The 19,204-nt window shown below is 48.5% G+C and overlaps 1 long non-coding RNA gene across 1 annotated transcript in view; it reads left to right on the top strand.

Moving 5' to 3' along the window:
• The first annotated feature begins 6,251 nt into the window (after positions 1 to 6,251).
• The window catches only part of LOC147703138 (uncharacterized), a 113,544-nt gene continuing 100,591 nt past the window's right edge, over positions 6,252 to 19,204 (top strand). The window contains exon 1 of the long non-coding RNA XR_015297282.1: positions 6,252 to 6,348. This is a non-coding gene — a long non-coding RNA (uncharacterized LOC147703138). The remainder of the gene's footprint in view (positions 6,349 to 19,204) is intronic.

Here is a 19,204-nt window from a genome sequence, read left to right on the forward strand (position 1 = left end):
ATACTTTAGGAGGGTGTCGACGTTGATAGCCGGCCTCATGTGGAACAACCGCCCAGCACGAATAGCCCAGGCCAAACTGCACAGGGGGTGGTACGATGGAGGGATTGCGTTGCCAAAACTGCAACTCTATTACTGGGCCGCCCAACTGAAGCCCATCAACCAGTGGCTACATGCACCACAGGAAGACCCAGCATACAGGGCGGACCGGGACCAGCTGGGTACCAATAACATACTGGCTCCTCTTTACGACCAAAGAAAAGTGCGCCCACTCAGGGGGCCCACAAAGCTTATGGTAACATTGTGGCATATAGCACAAGCAAAACTGGGATGGAAAGGGAAACTTACACAACTCACCCCACTGTGGGACACGTGGGCACTGGGTAACTTGAGACGTAGTAAGGGTTTCACACTGTGGGACAACATTGGTCTGTCTACAGTGGGGGATCTGTGGGAATAAGACACGGTGACCCCCTTTGACCAGTTGCGGCAGAGGTATGAGCTGGGGCCCACGGAACTGTTTAGATACATACAGGTGCGACACTCTCTGTTGGCAGTCATTTCAAGTGGCACGAAAGTCCCAGAGGCATCTCACCTCGAGAACCGCCTCCTTACGGACTATATGCAGGAAAGGGCGACGTCACTCACGTATCGCTAACTGATAAATAACCTAGTAGACCCAACAGTAAAACTGAGGGACAAATGGGTGGAAGATATAGGCAAAATAGTTGAGTCCGAATGGAACGAAGCTTTGGCGTCACCTAAGGAGGTGGGCATATCGGCAAAGTTTCGGCTTATACAGCTTAAAATCCTACATAGGGTGTACTACATGAGGACGATGCTCCACAGGATCCAGAGGGCACAACATCCGTATTGCCTTTGCGGATGTGGGGAAGAGGGGACATTGTTTCACACTATCTGGGAGTGCCCTCGCCTTCTGGAGACAAATCATGCGTACCATATCTCAAACACTGGGGATATCCCTGGTTCCCGAACCACGGAAATGCCTGCTCAACATATGGGGGCCCAATGACCTTACCCGACACGGACAACAGTGGTCCATGATAGGTATGATAATAGCTAAACGAGACATAGCGCAGAAACGGGGAGCGGCAGATACCCCGACATTAACACAATGGTGCTCTAACATGGATAGGGTTATGATAATAGAGAGGACAGTATACACCAGTAGAGCATGCCCAGGTAAATGGAACAAGATATGGACCCCATGAAACGTGTTCAGGGGGGACATATGTGAACCGCTGGAAGAAGACGACATATTGACGTCGGATGAGGAGGGTGAGGACGACTAGGGAGAGAGATGGTGGAGGGAGGGATGGAGACCCAAGGGCATACCTAATTACATGAGGGGGACAGGGAGAGTAGGGGAGATGCACTACAAGGTAATAGCTGATCATCATATAGAATCACCCTACAGGGTATGGAGAACGCTACTAGCACACTAAGTGGTCTTCAATCTGCACACTCAAAACGGACGCCTGGCGATTGAAACCGGATTGGGGGTGATACACCCGTTTCAGGTAGATTGAATGACCGACAGTGGCAACTTCATGTTAATATTGTTTATTGTTATAAAATAAAAATTAGACCTACAAATATCCGCATGCTGAGCACGAACCAACTGCATATGTAAATGTACAACTCCGCCGCACATCCGGGTTGGCGGCATACGGGCTGTGTAATCAAGTACATAATACATACATACGATAAGGTGGCGGCCGGCCCCAGAGGTTGTAGGCCAAAAGCTGTGTGCTGTTTGCAAATGGTCAATATAGGTCTTTAAAAAAAATCCCCTCTTATGATGGCGGTATCCAGTGGTAGTTTCAAAAAACAGAAGAGGGTCCCTGAATACTGAAATGCAGGGAGAGGAGGCAGGGAAATAACAGCAAGAAACACAAAACCTCTCCCTAGCAATACTTTTAACAATTGAGTATTACCTCAATTCTTTACATAAACATCAATATTGTCCCAAACCAGAATTATATAAACAGTTCTTTATTGAGTCATTTTTTTTTTAAACATGCTATTTATATCTTATTTACATTAGTTATCTGTACATCCTAAATATTTGCATTAAGCCACAAAACTGAATATATACATGGAGTTCATTTTCATCCTACTCATTCCACACATACCCATACACATCAATCAAACCATACACAACACAACACAAAGTCCATCATACTGGGATACATGAAACAAAACAATATAAACAAAAATTACAATATCTACTAACACAAGAGACAAAAAATAAAGAAAAAGAAGCGCTGATGCGCATTTCGGAGTAGGACAAGGGTCCAAGTTCCTTCTTCAGGGCGCAGTGGATGCAATTGTTTATAGATACGGGGTTCCTCCGAAAATATTGGAACACAAAATTGTGAAAATACCAGAAGGGGCTCAGACTCAATATCTGGATGGGACAATAAAACAATGATATACACGATTATTTACAATACATTTTATAAGTACTAGACTGAGCTAGACGGCTGTGTGCCAGAACCAACACCCAGAAAAGGATAATTCCAAGAAAAAGTGCGCAGTTACCCTCTGGTGCTGAGACAAAGCATCTCATGCAGAGTTTATGCTAGAGTTTCTCAAAGCTGGAGTTATTCTGAATGGGCTCCGAATCAGGAACATACCAGGTCTTTTGATAGAAGTAAGGAAATTCCTAGAATAATGGTCGCTAATTGCTAATCGTTGTTCGAGAGACCTCATGATACTTATCATTGAGACAGCATGTGAAGTGGTTGATACTCTCCTTAAGGAAATAGCTGAGATAGAGGAAACACTCAAGAGAACTAATTCAGTAGAGGAAGCTAAGACTAAATTGGATGAGATTAATTCAGAACTTAATTCCTTCAGTGACTATTAAATCAAGAAAAAAACTGAGAAATTGAAGAAAGACATTCGTTATTTTTCGGAGGAAAAAGTATACCCCTATCTGGGTGCCCAATAATATAATCTACCCTATCAAGGTGATTACCAACATTGGTCAAATAAAAAGATCCTCACGTTCTCGGACACCTCGGACTCTGAAGGAGAGGTAGGACCCAGTTACAACAGGGGTGGGAACTATAGGAGACCCTCTTTAGGTCAGTTTAACAGAGGCAACCGTTTTTTAGGGAACAGACCCTTTACACTACGAGTGAGATTCAGACCCCAATGAAGAGGCCAATATCTACAGTCAGAGAATCAATACCAATACTCAGATAACCATCATCAATATCCACAAGCGAGGAGGAATCCAGGATGGAGGGAATGAATAGTTCCAATCATATGGATCTCATCCCCATTTTTAATTTGTCTAAGACCCACATGGATGAGCATGCCCTTAGCCTACTCTCACAGGGATTATCATTTGTCCCTACTATTGGACTGAATACATTTGAACTGTATCGGGATATTCAAGCCTTCTTTAGGAAAGTTAGGCTAAAGAAATTCTTTGACCATCATGAAGCCCCTGATAGTGTCAATCGTACTGGACTACGTCCAGATTCCACTTTTACTCCAACCTTGGATGAAGTGGGACCAGAAGTGGTTATTTTTGAAAAGATGGTGTTAAGTAAAATCAATAACCTTACCAGATTTGTCCCTAAACCGATCTTTAATTTAGACTATGAGGAATACATGTCACTCGAGAAGTTGTAAAAGAATAGTGATGTGACCTTTAAGCCCTGTGACAAGTAAGGGGGTATAGTCGCACTGGATAGTAGTGACTATAAACTTGCCATGGAAGCAACGTTGAATATCCCCGAGCACTATTTGAAGGTCAATTGTTATTCCAGCAGACGGATTAGAGAAGATGTTCTAATTATTACACAGAGAGCCTTAGACAGAGGTACTATATGTCCCCAGGAATTTGATATTTGAACCCTAGTTATACTAGCATTCCGGTACAGTATGGGTTACCCAAAACACATAAGAACCTACAGCGGCCACCCTACAGACCGATAATATCCACAATTGGATCTATTACTGAACCCTTGTCCAAATATGTCGACAAATTACTCAAACCAGTGGTGCAGACTTTGCCGCCATTTATTCATGACACAGGGCACTTGATTGGCATTATTGAAGGATTGGCCTTTAACCCCCATACATATTTTTTGGTCTCTATGGATATAGAGGCGCTGTATACTAATGTCCCCCAGCGAGGGGCATTAGAGGCGGTCAAAAAAGCATTCGAAAATTACTACCCTTTATCGGATAATCTATTTATCCTCGAATGTCTTGGTACAGTTCTTCAAGAGAATTACTTTGAATTTAATAAGTCCATCTACAAGCAAATACAGGGAGTAAGTATGGGCGCAGCTTTTTCCCCCAATGTGGCCAATATCTAATTGGGAAATTTTGAAGATCGTTTCATCTTTAATGAGATCGCCCCATTTTTTGAGAATATTAAACATTGGTATCGTTTTATTGACGATGTTTACTTCATCTGGACCGGAAGAGCAACTTATTGAATTCTCCCTTTGGCTCAATTTATGTGATCCAAATCTGAAATTTAGTTCGAACATCAGTAAAGAAAAGATAGAATTCCTAAATATTTGGATCAAAGTGAGGGAGGGAGTTATTGAAGTGTCACTGTACAGCTAACCTACCGCTAGAAATACCTTACTCCAATATCAAAGTTTCCACCCGCGTAGCCAGAAAGATGGCATTCCATTCAGCAAATTTCTTAGGCTTAGAAAAAATTGTACCATCATGAGTAATTTCGAGATACATGCCGACCAGCTCAAAAACAAACTGCTTAAAAGAGGATACACTCATAGACTCATCAAGGAGTCTTACAAAAGAGCTAAATATTATAATAGGGATGTCCTCTTACAAAAGAAAAATATTGTGAGTGAGCCTAAACTAGTATTTGTTACACGTCATTCTACCATCAATAACCAGTTACGACAAAATATATGCTCTCAATGGCATATCCTAAACTCTGGAGCACAAGATTCACTCTTTCTAAACCAGTTTGTGCCTTTCGCCGAAATACCAATCTACGGAATCACTTGGTTAAGTCCAAGTTTGATACTACTCCATTGTCACTACAGAAATCGATTACTGGAGACAATCCTGTCTATGGTACTCATCGATGGGGAAATTGCCATGCTTGCCAACTAGCCATAGTGTCAGCAGAATTGGAATGGGGCAAAAGTAAGTTTTACTTTAAATAAATGACCAACTGTATGTTTGCCAATGTTATCTACCTAATACTGTGTCCATGCCAGAAGGGGTATGTTGGTGATACCAGCAGAGAGTTCAGGATAAGACTAAGTGAACACAAATCTGCTATTAACAACAATAGAAAGGGCGCGCCATTGGTAGCGCATTGGCAGGAGAAGCATCATTCTGTACGTGACATTAGGTGGACTATCATTGAAAAAGTCCATAACCCGAAGGATTACAACATCAATGGTCTGAGGGGCAAAAGAGAAGTGTTCTGGATATATACCCTTCAGACTGCTGTCTCAGGCTTTAATGACCACATTCCGTGGCAGAATGCCCTGCTATGATCTCTCCTCTGTTTGAGAGTTGGGGCGATAGCTTTAGCATAGATGATTCCATTACAGCCATATTATTTTGTGATGCCCTTGGCTATTTCGGCATCAGTATGGTATTAGTCTTTATTTTCCTTTCATTGGGTGTATATAGATGGTGCTTTTTCCAAGCAACTTTCAGTCCTTACAGTACATTCCCAGACTGGTGTAGTTCTATGAGGTTATGGTAGGGGGAGTTCTCTCCATTGGGCGCCTAGTATCACATCTATGGATTACCCGCTTTTGAGAAATCTTGGCATAGTTTTTTATAGTGGCTATTATATATATTTTTTTGCCATATTTATAGCATGGACTTTTTATGGCTAAAAACTTCTGTATATTGGGTCAGGGTAGTCAGATTATTATTAGGGCCCGCTGTCTTTGGGCAGTTAGTACTGCTTGTTTCATCATTGGGCTTCGTCCGATCTGACTTTTGATATAAGGGAAATATTTCCAATATGGTGCTCGTTGTCGCACTGGGACTGTGCTTATTTTTGCGCAAGTCCTACCTTTTAGAATTTTAAGGTGAACACATATTTACTGTTGGTCGAGATTTTACTGAGCCCCCTGGTTGCTACCGAGTATCTTGGGAACGAATATTTCAAAATGGCGCCCATTTTTGCGCTATGGACTATGCTTACTTTTCGCGCTAGTCCTATCTTTATTTTCCCTTCGTCGAGCCCGGTCCAGGTGCCTTGAGTTACGCATTAGAGAGGCAGTATTTAACCTCATCTGTTTAGCTGCGTCGTTACACCCCTTCGTATCTTGTGAGGAGTACGACGCTCGTGCCGTCAAGGTAAGGAGGCTCTTGATGCTTGGTAGGAGGCACGGGGGATTAGGATTTTGCACAGGGTCCTGTCCTGACTACAATTTTTGGTCTTTTTTCTTCCCTGCAGGGAATGTGGATATCAGCCCTGCTCTCTGTGGACTGTAGTCTGATTTAGATTGTAAGTTTTTTTGGGAGCATGCGTTTTTGTGGCTCTTTCTGTAAGCTGCTATGGGACCTTAGATTTTTATATCTTGTTTTCCCCGGATTTTATATGTTGCCAGGACTTCTAGCCCCTGAAGGAGGCATATTTTGCTTGTCCTAAATCCCGGAAAGAGATTGAACCCCAAGTTTGTTGTGTAGAAGATTGAGCTCCTTTTTTGCTTGCTCTGGTAAGCCAGTGTTTATATTTGTTTATCTGTGTACTTTTAGGCTGACTTGGCATATCTAGCAGCAGAGATGAGTCCTTTAGTCTGCTTTATGCCATCTTACTAGTGCGCCTATATTTAATATCTAGCATTATGGTTTGGCCTTATTGCCTACTAGTGTTCCCTATCTGTTACAGCAGGCTCGCGATTTATGCAGGAGTTATTTCTTTGCCCCCTTAGTAGTTGCTACAGGTCTTCTTGTGAGATCCGTCACCTGGGTGATCTACCTTACTGGTCCTGATGCATCCTCATTCGTCTCTTTTTCCATCACCCAGGTTAATTGTAAATTTGCAGGCAACCAGTTGGATTTACCTCTCCTTTAAGATCTCTTCAGCTACTCTAGATTCCAGGCTTGGAATTTGGTAGGATTCTGTATATACTTCTTTTCTACCTTAACTTTTCCTAATATTTTCTTTTAATTTAATATTCTTCTCTTTTCTTTCTATTCTTGGTTCTGGTGGTCTGTGTATACATAAAAATGTTTTTGGGTTCCTAGGAAATATGTACTTATACCTTGGGCGACAAGCACTTTGCTTTGTCAGAGGGTAACTGCGCACTTTTTCTTGGAATTATCCTTTTCTGGGTGTTGGTTCTGCCCCACAGCCGTCTAGCTCAGTCTAGTAATCAATCAATCAATCATAGCATTTGTATAGCGCTCCTCACCCGGAGGGTCTCAAGGCGCTTGGGGGGGGCTGCTATTGCTCGAAAAGCCAGGTCTTGAGTAGCTTCCTGAAGGAAACTAGTACTTATAGAATGTTAGAATTGGGGATCTCTGGTTGGCACAGGTAGGCACTTTTGACAAGCAGGGACCCTCTCCTCTACTCAGGGCAAGGGAACTACCCCATCAGAATAACCCCTGCGCACCCTTTAGGTTGCGTGACGCGAGCAGTCAAGGCTAATCTTCAGGGCGCTAAGTCAGTTAAGCACTTTCCCCACTATACGCCCAGTCGTCACCTTCGTTCGACCCACGACAACCTCATCCTTCCCCTTAAATACAATCTGAAAACGAAGGGTGAGAAGACCCTCAGCTTCCTTGCCACTAAAGCTTGGAATAAACTGCCCAAAACCCTCAGACAACAAACTCAGGAAAAACCTTTTAGAAAGCTTCTAAAGACATGGATCTTCAATCTCCCGGACGATTACTCCAAAGCCTCCATCTAATCCTCCTGGACTGGTTCACTCTGGATCCTCAGCGCCAAGATGCTCCCTCCGGAGCGAACGTCGCGCTCTAGAAATACCCCCACAAATATCCACAAATATCCACAAATACAATGACCCACCACAAACTAACACAAACGAACACCAGGCGTAGAAATCAAAAATACGTAGCTTTATGTAAAAATACTTAGTTTATGCAGAGTTATCTCAAGACCATATAAGGTTTAGCGAATGAGGCCACCAGATTTAAATAGGCAATAGTTCCTTAGTGTTCTTGTCAGCAAGGTACGCTGGGGGTCGATGCGCTGTTCGCGCTGGTGAAGCGACCCAATGTTGAACGAAGGACGACAGGGAAAACAAAGGTTGTGGACCCTGGATCCGATGTGAACTCGGGATCCAGTTCAAGTGTACCTTGTTGCGGGTGTCCGAGGCGTTTCAGGCGCGGCCACAGGTGAGGGCGGACCCGGGACGGGGCTGGCGGTTCTCCAAGGAATTTATCCAGCTCGAACCCCCCTCGAGGTGTGAGGCGGGGGAGCAGGACGATGTGGAGGATTGCGGGCGATCCGGGGTCTAGAGCAGCTCACGGGGGAGGCGCCGTTCGGGCCTGCGGGGCGTACTTCTGTTTAGTACGCAGGAGATGCATGGCGAACTCTTCTCAGTCCGCGTTGCAGGGTCATACCTGTGGATCTGGGTGGGGCGTCCTGTTCTTGGGCAGGCAGGTGCAGCACCGGACCTCCGGTACCGGACGTACTAGAGGCTCTTCTTGAAGTGTGTCACGGGCCTTGGTATGCAGGAGGGCAAAGCGGGACAGTCGGGTACGTCTCGGCGTACGGACCGTCTGGAGCTATCAGATGCACTCTGTGCAGATTCCGGCGGGAGAGGGGAAGAGGCGCACAACGCGCTCCGTAGCAGGCGAGGTGGCAGGAGAGCGGGCGGCCCCGGCCCAGCGGGTAGAGAGCGACTCGAACTCGAGTTGGGCTCTCAGCAGGCAGGGGTGGCCAGGCTCCGGGCTGTCACAACCTTAGGAGGGGCGAGTGCACCAGAGTCACGACTCCGGCAAGGGAAGAGAACGCAAGGGCCCAGCAGCAGACGAGCACAGGAGAGGTATTAAGACGTGGCTGTTTACACAGTAATCTCATCGGCTCGAACCCTTATGGAGTTTTCATTTAGCGCCAGGACACCCCCAGGTAACAGTGCGCTGTTTAAATGTTGAAAAATAAAAAATAAAATAAAAACTAAGGCGGAAAAACCTGGACAGACCGTCAGCATTGGCGTGATCTGTGCCAGGGTGATGTTCCACCATGAAGTCCATACCATGTTGGGAAATGGACCACCTCAACAGCTTTGGGTTCTCACCCTTCATTTGCATCAACCATCTGAGGGTCTGTGGTCTGTCTGAACCCGGAAGTGAGACCCAAACAAGTAGGGTCTTGGCTTCTTCAATGCCCAGACCACAGCAAATGCTTCTCGCTTAATTGCACTCCACCTTTGTTCCAGTGGAAGTAACCTCCTACTGATGAAGGCTACAGGTTGGTCCCCACCCTCCTCAGTCATCTGTGAGAGAACAGCCCCTACACCATGCTCTGAAGCGTCTGTCTGCACTAGGAATTCCTTGGAGAAGTCAGGAGCGAGGAGCACGGGTGCCGTGCACATGGCAGTCTTCAGGGTGTCAAAAGCTTTCTGATAGGTGTCAGTCCAGATCACTTTCTTGGGCTGCTTTTTAGAAGTCAGCTCTGTCAAGGGTACAACAATGCTGCCATATCCCTTGGCAAACCTCCTGTAGTACCCTGTGAGTCCTAGGAAGGCTCTTGGGGGGCTCCCAGGCCAGGATGGTCTCAATCTTGGGTTGCAGAGGCGCCACCTTGCCGCTCCCCACTTGGTGTCCCAAGTACACCACTGAACCCTGCCCGATCTGACGCTTGCCTTGATCGTGAGGCCTGCCTTGCGCAGTGCCGTCAACACTTCCCAGTGGTGTTGCAAGTGTCCTTCCCATGTGCTGCTGAACACTGCAGTGTCATCCAGTAGGCAGCGCTGAACCAAGCCAGTCCAGCCAACACCTGGTTGACCAATCTCTGGAAGGTGGCAGGGGCATTCTTCATCCCAAATGGCATAACCCGGAACTGGAAATGCCCATCTGGTGTGGATAATGCTGACCTCTCTTTGGCCCCATCAGTCAAGGCGATCTGCCAGTACCCAGACGTTAAATCAAACGTGCCGAGGAACCGGGCAGCCCCTAACTGATCGATGAGCTCATCAGCTCTGGGGATGGGGTGCGCTTCAGTCTTGGTGACTGAATTGAGTCCTCTGTAATCCACACAGAACCGGAGTTCAGGTGTGGCTCCCGGCGCTGCAGCCTTTGGGACCAAGACCACTGGGCTGGCCCAAGGACTCAACCACCCCTAGAGCAAGCATCTTTGAGACCTCCTCTTTGATGCAGGCTCTGACCCTGTCAGTTACTCTGTAAGCCTTGTGCTTTACAGGTAAGCTGTCTCCTGTGTCCACATCATGGACGCACCAATCTGTGACACCAGGAACCAGGGAGAACGGGTCAGGAAACTGTCCCAGCAGCTGGCGGCAGTCATCCTGTGGCTCAGGAGTCAGGGTGGGTGAGAGGTTAACTCCATCCACTGACCCATCTCGCTCTGAGGCTACCAAGAGGTCAGGAAGAGCCTCTGTCTCCTCCTCTATCCCATCATCGGTTGCCAAGAGCATGCCCACTTCGGACCTCTCCAAGTGGGGCTTAAGGCGGTTAACATGTAGGACCCTCAAGCGGTTCCTGGGAGACTGCAAGTTCACCAAGTAGGTGACAGGACTCTTGCGCTCCACAACCTCAAATGGACCTGTCCACTTATCGTGAAGTGCACAAGGCTCCACTGGGGCCAAGACCCATACCTTTTGACCAGGCTGAAGCTCTACCAGAGTGGCATTCTGGTCATACCACCGCTTCATCTCTTCCTGGCTGGCTTCCAGATTTGCCTCAGCAAGTTTCCTGAATCGCCTGGTCTGGTTTCTGAAGGCCAGCATGTAACTGTATACATTCTGGGGAGGTTTTCCTGGGAGATTGCTCCCATCCTTCCTTAACCAGACTCAGAGGTCCTCTGACCGGGTGGCCATACAGAAGCTCAAAGGGGCTGAACCCTAGAGACTTTTGTGGCACCTCACGGTATGCAAAGAGTAGACATAGTAAAAGGACGTCCCACTTACGCCTCATGGGTCCTTTCAGGCCCATAATCATGCCTTTTAGGGTTCGGTTGAATCTCTCAACCAACCCATTTCCTTGGGGTGGTAAGGGGTGGTGAACTTGTAGGTTACACCACACTCTTGCCAAAGGGATTTCATATACTTTGATATGAAATTGGTGCCCCTGTCAGACACCACCTCTAGAGGGAATCCCACTCGGAAGAAAATTCTCATCAGTGCTCGTCCCACCACGGGAGCCGTCACTGCAGGGTACCGGGTGGCATGGTCCACCAAGACCAGGATGAACCTGTTGCCCATGGCTGTCTTGGGGTCCAGAGGCCCAACAATGTCAATTCCCACTTGCTGGAATGGGATACTGACCACAGGGAAGGGCTGGAGCAGAGCCTTCTGCTTCCTCCCACTCTTCCCACTTGCCTGGCAGGTTTGACAGGTCCTGCAATGAACATCTGAGCTCTTGCGCATTTGGGGCCAATAAAAGTGGGTGACAAGCCTTTCAAAGGTCTTGTCCTGCCCCAAATGTCCTGCTAATGGAACGTCGTGAGCCAGCCCCAGTAGGAAGGCTCTGAACTTCTGGGGTACCACCAGCGCACGGGCTGACCCAGGTTCAGCAACCTTAGGCTATGAATACAGGAGGTCATTCTCCCAGTAAATGAAGTGAGTACCGGACTGACTACCATTGGCCTGGTCTGCAGCCTCCTGCCGCACACCCACGAGAGAGGGGCATTCTCTCTGCTCCCTGCAGAATTCCTTCCTGGAGGGGCCTCCTTCTTGCTGCCAATGGGTCAGCTCAGGCAGGTCCCCCAGTTCGGCTATCTGTTCCCCGGGAGGCTTCAGGGCATCCCCCTCAAGGTCTGCTTCCTCCTGGGCCATGGGAACATCAGGGGCCAGTCTCCCGCGCCCCCTGCGTCCTCCCTCTAAAGCCGGTTCCTGGGCCTCTCTCTCAGGCTCCAGGACCTCTTCAACACCCCTACTGGCTTCCATTGACCGGGTAGTCACACATGCCCAGTCGGGTAGACCCACCATCCGCAGGTGAGTCGTCTTCTCCACCTTTTCCCAAGGGGAGTTCTCCAAGTCATTCCTTAGCAAACAGTCTACAGGCATGGCAGTTCTCACAGCAACCTGCAGAGTACCAGAGACCCCGCCCACCACTCAAAAGGAACCTGAACCATTGGACAACGACTCTCTGAGTTGTTAGCATTGACACCCCTACAGTAGGCATGGGGTACAACCTGCTCTTGAGACACCAGGTGCTGCCGGACTGCAGTCACACTGGCTCCTGTGTCTCTAAGAGCCTCTACCTTCTTTCCATTGACGGTCACTACTTACCCATATTTCTTAGTGTTAGAGCATGGGTACTCACAAACTTTCTGTCGGGGGCCAAAATTACAGTGTGCTTTGTGGCTGAGGGCCGCACTGTTAGGGGTGGGATAGTGGGGCCGGGAACAGTGGGGGGCGGAGCTAGAGTAAAAAAAAAACTGTTTCAAAACATTAGACAATACGACAATGCTGTATTTCAAAATCAGATGTAACTACAAAGAGGAAATTTTGATAAAACATTTTTATTTGAAGACCTTTAGTGAAAGTAGAATAGCAAGTACAAAGGCAAATGTAATGGGATATTTTGATATAATTGAAGCAAAGACTCCCAGAATGCAGTGGTTTAATAAACGAAAGTGCAGGATTCGGCACATTGGGAATGGCTGACAATAAGCGACCTGGCACCCTGGAATGGACTCTGTTGCTTGTGACCCACATGTTGTGCTTTCTAGCGGACTCCGGCGCTGGGGACCCTGTTGGACTTGCATGTGGCTTTACAATGCGATCTTGGCCCCTCGGCGCTGGGTCAGGGTTTCGGTGGACGTGCGTGCGCAGCTTCGCTGTCACCTAGTGCACACGCAGAGATGACTACGCCCCCTCCCAGGGGTCTTAGGTAGAAACACACACACACACACACACACACACACACTCTCAAAGTCTCAGCAGACAAATAAGTGCTCCCTGCCCCCACTCGCCTGCTCGCAGGTGAATAAGTCGGCCACGTTACATCTCAGAAAGCACGTACAAGCACAGCCTCAAAGTATCACGGCACGGGGTAGGTTCTCGTGGGGACGCACTGAGGGTCCTGTTGGCTGCACTGTTAACTTCAGGGTTTCTGGACCCTGGTGAGTATAGCGCTTTCAAATAAGAGTTGTATGAACAGCCCACCTTTCTGCTCAGAAAGGAGGTGGGTTACAGCACCCTAGGCTTGGAGGCTAAAGGCGGGTGAACCCCCCCCTTCCGCCCCGGGTAGAAGGGTACAGGTGGGCACAGTCTCGGGTGGCTGGTGTTCAATGAGGACCTGGTGGAACATGTGAACCAGTTTGGAGGTGCAGGTGAGCGCATGAAGCCATGCGCACGTCTGAGGTGACATTTGAAATAGAAGTCACCCCTAAAGGGTTCTGTCATAGAGTAGTTGTTCCCAAACTTTTGACTCCTGAGGACCCCCAAGCAATTTGTACAATTTAAATTTCTTTTTAAAAAGGCCTTTTGAAGCAGGGGCAATTTCAAGAGGGAGACAGCCTGAATTGGGCCTATTGGCATGGACATGTATGCATACAGCAGTGTATTATTTAGTGGTACCCAAGGGCTTGTGGAAAGTGAGCAATCAGACAGCAGCACGAAAATCCTACTGCTGATCCTGGCTGCATCTATTTTTACCTGCCTGCCAAGTAACGGTAACCTATACACATGTGCCTTTCAATGTTTTATTGCTTTTATTGTATTGCCTGTATTTTCATTGTTGTTTCTGTGACTGCTGTTGTCTATCTTCCCCCGCTGCCTGTACGTGGTCCATGCCCCTTTTTCTTCCCTCTGTTCCCCTCGCTGTCCCCCTGCTCTGTCTTCCCGGTCTTTCCTTCCATGCCCCTCCCTGCCCCGTGTCTCTGCCCGGTTTTCCCTTCTGTTCCCCTAGCTGCCCCCGTGCCTCTCTTCCCGTTCTGCCTTCTGTTCTTAGCTGCCCCTGTATTTCTGTATTCTGTGTTTTCCCTCTGTGCCATTCATTTTTTTGTGCCCGTGTGCCCTCTGTGCCACTTGTTTCCCTCGTTTTTGTGCCCCTTTTGCCTTCTGTTCCACTCGTTTTCCCTTGTTTTCTTGTGCATTTCTGCCCTCTGTTCCACTCGTTTTTTGTGCCTTTCTGCCCTCTGTTCCACTCGTTTTTCCCTTGTTTTTTGTGCCCTTCTGCCCTCTGTTCCACTCGTTTTTTGTGCCTTTCTGCCCTCTGTTCCACTCGTTTTTTGTTCCTTTCTGCCCTCTGTTCCACTTGTTTTTCCCTTGTTTTTTTGTGCCCTTCTGCCCTCTGTTCCACTCGTTTTTCCCCTCGTTTTTTGTGCCTGGTTAATGTACATGTTCCCTCCTGCCCAGCTCCTCTCCTAGGCTCCTCTTCAATGTGGACCAATACTTCGATTGCCCTGGTTCCGTTTTCGTGGCACCAAGCAGAACTTGCCCCCTTTGTGCATTTGAGGTCTCTTGTGACTTACAGTCAGCCCCCGTACACCGATGCTCCCTGCGGCATGCTCTCAGCAGCCACCGCTCTCCACGAGCATCGGCTCCAGTGGCACCACAGCTAGGCAAGCATGCAAGCAGGTGAGGGCGGGGGAGCAGGTCAGCATGCAAGACACTAATTGTCTGCGCATGCCCATTCTCTTTAAATGCGGCCCACAAGGAATCACAATAGCAAGTCAGTGACTGTTGTTTTCCCTGGGGGGCCGCAAGGAGAGGTCTGGCGGGCCGCAAATGGCCCGCGGCCCGTACTTTGAGTACCACTGTGTTAGAGGGTAAGTAGTTCTCAGGGACCATCTCGCTGTCTCCTAGTGAGGCTAGGGTCATCTGAACAGAATCCGCACCCCCTTGGATTTCTACATCTTCCCCAAAATTAACACTAGCCATTTGCCGGGGTGAAGTACCAGTGGGTGCGGGTTTTCCAGATAGGTGACACTTAGGATCAGTGGCAATGTGACCCTGGTCACCACACCTGTAACAGGTGAAGAGCCCTCTCTGAACAGGCTTACCTGTCGGGGCCCCGGTCTGCTTCGGGGGTGGGGGAGGCTGAGAACCTTTCTGCTGGTTCCCTTGGGGATTACTTTGGGGGCCTTTTTGGACCCCTTTCTGGTTACCCCTGTCCACCCCACTCTTCCGCTGGGGACCCTGCCATCCATTGGCTGAGTCTCCCACTGGACCCTTGTGGACCCTGGTGCTGAGCCAGCAGTCCGCCTCCTCAGCAAGCTTCCTAGGGTTAGTCAGCTTGCTATCTAGCAGGTGCTGGCGTAGCTCAGGAAAACAATAACTAGACAAGTGATCCCATGCCATTAAATCAAGAAGCCCTTGAAAATCACTCACTTTGCTACCCTTCACCCAACCATCCAGTGCTCTGCAGAAAAAGGTAACATACTCCACATACGTACCCCCAGGAATCTTAGTACAACCCCTGAACCTCTGTCTATACATTTCAGGGGTAAACCCAAACCTGGCCGTTAAGGCATCTTTCATTTGGGAATAAGAGTTGTAAACTTCAGAGGGTAGATCTAGCAGAGTGTACCGCCCCTCTGTCAGGAACCGCCCCCACAACCCCGCTCCCCAATCTCTCTCAGGGACCCGGTGGGAGGACATGGCTACCTCATCGGCCTTGAACCACTGCCCTATGTCATTCCCCTTTAAGTACTCCTTTATTACATCTTTAGGCATGTACACCCTTGACTCTACCTGCACCGGCGTTGTGCTGCCACCAGGAGGAGATGTTTCCAAACTTTTCGCTTTCAGCTTCAACTCCTTTAATCTCATGTCATGATCCATTTGGAGCTTTTTCTCCTCCATTGCCAATCTTTGTTTCTCCATTTCCATCTGTCCATTTAATTTTGCCATCTCCATTTAATGGGCCCTGGTTGCTGCCCTGTCTGCCACTTCCTCTGGCGACAGGACCCTGCTGACATCAACAAGGCTTTCTGGTGGTTCCACTACCACCCAATTCAGTGGATCCCTTGACTCCTTCCAGGCCCTCAGCGCCTTGATGAGTTGGATTTTCCTGGTGCATCCAGAGTGGACAACTCTGAACTTCTTGCAGTAGCCTTTCAGCTGCTCCACTGTGTAACCCTCCAGTACCTGGTCTTCCCAAGCTACTTCATTAATCCCAGAGATTACTGATGGTGCTCTTCCAGCAGGGAGTGAGCCAGGCATGACTTCAATGATTGGAGATCTTTCAGCAAAATTAAAAAAGGACAATAAATCTGTGGCTGCGTTATAGGTCTGCTCTCACTATGTGGTGATCAAAAATTCACTGTACATCAATCATAAATGCAAATTCGAAAATCCCACCGCTGCCACCAATGTTAGAATTGGGGGTTTCTGGTTGGCACAGGTAGGCACTTGTGACAAGCAGGGTCCCTCTCCTCTACTCAGGGCAAGGGAACTAACCCTTCAGAATAACTCCTGCTCACCCTTTAGGTTGCGTGGCGCGAGCAGTCCAGGCTAATCTTCAGGGCGCTAAGTCAGTTAGGCATTTATGATCACATACAGTAAATACAATGACCCACCACAAACGGACACCAGGCGTAGAATTTCTATCAAAAATACGTAGCTTTATGTAAAAATACATCGTTTATGCAGAGTTATCACAAGACCATATAACGTTTAGCGAATGAGGCCACCAGATTTAAATAGGCAATTGTTCTTTAGTGTTCTTGTCAGCAAGGTACGCTGGGGGTCGATGTGCCCTTCGCGCTGGTGAAGCGACCCGTTGGTGAACAAAGGACGACAGGGAAAACAAACGTTGCGGAACCTGGATCCAATGTGAACTCTGGATCGAGTTCAAGTGTACCTTGTTGTGGGTGTCCGAGGCATTTCAGGCGCGGCCACAGGTGAGGGTGGACCCGGGACGGGGCCGGCGGTTCTCTGAGGAATTTATCCAGCTCGAAGCCCCCTCGAGGTGCGAGGCGGGGGAGCAGGACGATGTGGAGGGTTGCGGGTGATCCGGGGTCTAGAGCAGTTCACGGGGCGAGGCGCCGTTTGGTCCTGCGGGTGGTACTTCTGTTTAGTACGCAGGAGATGCGCAGCAAACTTTTCTCCGTTCGCGTTGCAGGGTCGTACCTGTGGATCTGGGTGGGGCGTTGCGTTTTTGGGCAGGCAGGTGCAGCACCGGACCTCCGGTACCGGACGTACTAGAGGCTCTTCTTGAAGTGCGGCACGGGCCTTGGTATGCAGGAGGGACAGTCGGGTACGTCTCGACGTACGGACCGCCGGGGCTATCAGATGCGCTCCGTGCAGATTCCGGCGGGAGAGGGGAGGAGGCGCACAATGCGCTCCTTAGCAGGCGAGGTGGCAGGAGAGCGGGCGGCCTGGCACTGTGGGTAGAGAGCGACTCAAACTCGAGCGGGGCTCTCAGCGGGCAGGGGCGGCCAGGCTCCGGGATGTCATGACCTTAGGATAGGCGAGGGCACCAGAGTCACGACTCCAGCGAGGGAAGAGAACGCAAGGGCCCAGCAGCAGACGGGCACATGCAGAATTGAACCCACTGGTCCTGGGGTTCAGTTCAGGGGGCAAGCTCAGATCAAGCCCTTGGAGATAAGTTTAAGCACAATAAAGCAAAGTCCTCTCTGGTGTTTTCCTCTCCTTCCTCAGCAAGGCACCACTGTAGGCCAGTCCTTCAGTTTCTTCTTGGTCCTTCTAGTTGGGCAGAGGTTCGTTGTGGTAAAACAGGATCTGATTTGTTAGGAGCAGGGCTCCTACTTTTATCCACAGTTTCTTCTGTCTTGGCAGGCCAGGGGGGCCTTGACATAGCTCATTTCAGCTCTGGAGTACTTTGTTTTGGTAACTCTGGTCTATCCTTTCAGTGAGTGGGGCAGGCATATCAGACGCTCCGGAGGTGGAGCCAGCATTGTGATGACAAGTACAGTCAGGAGCACTCTGTTGACAGTCTTTCCTCTTCCTGGACCAGGTGCAGGGCAGAGTCATCAGTCGCTCCCCAGGGGGCGGAGCCAGCATTGTGGTGGGAGAGCACAGCCCTATTCAGAGTCAAGGGGCACTCCTCCCACCCATCCTGGTGTAATCCCTCTATTCACCACCTGTCATCCCTTGCCCTGTCCGTCACAGAAACCAGGCAGCAGATACACATAAGAGCAGAGGCGGGCTGAAATGGTTAGGCAAGCAAATGCTAACTTTCTAAAAGTAGCATTTGCAAACACAGGATATTAAAATAAACTTTACTAAAAAAAGTATTTTATTATTTTGAGTTCAGGCATTCTAAACTTGACTTCCTACTATGCTCTCTGAGTCTGTTGGGATTATATAGTGTAATAATTCTAGCAGCCCATTCTGGCCTATGGAAAGCAGGTAGCCTTACAATAGTGAAAAACGAAAATGGCTTACAATGCACCCTGCTACAGGGCCTACCATAGGGGTGACTCACATGAAGTAAAGGGAAGGTTTGGAGGCTGGCAAGTATGTGCACTTGCCCAGCCAGCATGACAGTACCAGACTGCACGCAGGTTCTGCAATGGCAGACCTTAGACATATTTTAAAAGGCTGCTTCTGTGGGTGGCGCAACCAGCGCTGCAGGCCCACTAGCAGTATTTGTATTTACAAGCCCGGCACTCCTGGTGCACTTGACTGGGGACTGACAGTAAATCAAATGAGCCAATCATGGAAATCAATCACCAGTACACTTTACATTGGGAGCACTTGCACTGCGGCACGGATTGGCCGTGGCGCAGTGCCCTGAGCAGCTAACACCAGAAAAACATCGGAGGCACATCCGCAAAAAGTGGAAGGGAGACTCACGCCAAGGGGCCAGGTCCAACATAGAATGTATTGAAAATAATTGTGTATATCATTGTTTTATTGTCCCATCCAGATATTGAGTCTGAGCCCCTTCTGGTATTTTCACAATTTTGTGTTCCAATATTTTTGGAGGAACCCCGTATCTATAAAGAATTGCATCTACTGTGCCCTGAAGAAGGAACTTGGACCCTTGTCCTTCTTCGAAACACATGTCGGCGCTTCTTTTTCTTTATTTTTATATTGTTTTGTTTCATGTATCCCAGTATGATGGAATTTGTGTTGTGTTGTTTATG

This window comes from Lissotriton vulgaris, chromosome 7 (genome assembly GCF_964263255.1).
Source record: "Lissotriton vulgaris chromosome 7, aLisVul1.2, whole genome shotgun sequence".
In the NCBI taxonomy this organism is placed as follows: Eukaryota; Metazoa; Chordata; class Amphibia; order Caudata; family Salamandridae; genus Lissotriton; species Lissotriton vulgaris.